Raw genomic sequence first — 1,742 nt, 5'->3', positions numbered from 1 at the left:
TTTTAATCCACACACACTCATAACCCGGCTCTCTGTAGAGCAGATCTTCAATACAAACATGAGATCTGATGGAGTTCATCTGCTTTGAGCTGCTGTCACAACAGCAGCAGTCAGGAGACGACAGCTGAGGGGGAATAAAGCCCCAAAATGATCAATATTTCATATTTTATTCTTGTAAAGGAGCTCAGTAAAAGGAGAAACCTGTGATCCTGTTACTACCTTTCAGGTAACTCAGTTTGACAAGAGTCGGTTTTTACTGCTGATCTCCAGACAGAGTGCAGAAATTATAGTTGTTGGGATTTTCAGTATATAGAATAAAGTAAAGAAAATGAATTTGTGTTGATCTCAGTTCTTGATTCTTCCTACAACAAAGCATATGTGAGGTCAGACACTAATGTGGGACAAGAAGACCTGGCTAGGTAATTGTTCCTGCCCAAATTCATCTCTAATGTGTCAAGTTGTGGAAACCAGACACAAACGCTGAATGTGTGAATAGTTCACAGTGTTTTGGAAGAGGAAGTGTTTCCCTACAAAGAAGGAAGTAGTTATAATTAGCTCTTTATACCTGAATTAGGCTGTTTTTGTGATGCTATAAATAAAGGGAAATGTTATTCTGTTGTTACATTGACCACTCTGCTGAGGGTAACAGACCCTTGGAATTGAACAAGCTGCTAACCACTTAGCATTAGCTGCTAAGAATCTGGTAGCAGCTGGAATAGAAAGCTGCACCTGTAGTTGAACAGCTGTATTTATGAATAAATATGGCTGTTCTCTTTGTTGCTTTGAAATCTATCCGATATGCATCCGAAATAATTCCACAGATCGGATTTTTTGGGTGGTGAAAAAGTTGGATATGGGTCGGATTTATCTGCTGTAAAACATAACCTTTGTTGAGACGCTTCACTGCAAAAACACAAAGTCTTTTTTTATCAAGTTTCTAGTGCAAATATCTTGATACACTTGAAATAAGACGAACTAAGTTACATATAACCTTTCAGCAAGATGTAGAAACTTATTTTAAGTGAAATATTCATTAATATTGATGAAAAAGTTCTAGTTTTATTGGCAGATTATTTCACTTATAAAATGGAAAAAATGTCTCATTATAAATGAAACAATCTGCAAATGGAACAAGAACCTTTTCATTAATATTAAGGAATTACTGACTTAAAACAAGCTCCTATATTGCTGAAACGTTACTTGTAAGTTAGTTTTGTCTTATTTCAAGTGTGTTAAGTTATAAATTAGACCAAAATTAAATGGTAAGACTTTGTGTTTTGGCAGTGATCATACATAAATGCATGTTAGTGTCAATTTTTGCTAATATTAAATTAATAATTCAGTAATTTTCAGAGAACATAACCCAAGTTTATTCCTCCTGTTAGAACAGCTTATATAGTAAGTATAATAAGTGATATAGTAAGTAAAAGCTGTGCTGGGTTCTGCACATCACTAATTGAAAATAAGAAAAGCTGCTATAATAATCATTCAGCAGCTGAATGATTATTATTTATTCATTTGTAAACCAAATGACATTAAATACCAGTTTTAATCTCTTCAGTCCTGAAAAGTTTCAAACATTGCAACAAATTCATTTCAGTGATAAAACCTTGAGTAATGCGTCAGCCTAAACTTTGCTCCTCCTACACCTCCCACTTTATCTGTGAGGGTGGGATGGGCTGAGGGTGTGTGTGTGTGTGTGTGTGTGTGTGTGTGTGTGTGTGTGTGTGTGTGTGTGTGTG

Source organism: Poecilia reticulata, linkage group LG20, assembly GCF_000633615.1.
Source record: "Poecilia reticulata strain Guanapo linkage group LG20, Guppy_female_1.0+MT, whole genome shotgun sequence".
Taxonomy (NCBI): Eukaryota; Metazoa; Chordata; class Actinopteri; order Cyprinodontiformes; family Poeciliidae; genus Poecilia; species Poecilia reticulata.
The sequence above is the reverse complement of the archived record's forward strand: the minus strand, read 5'-3'. Positions refer to the sequence as shown.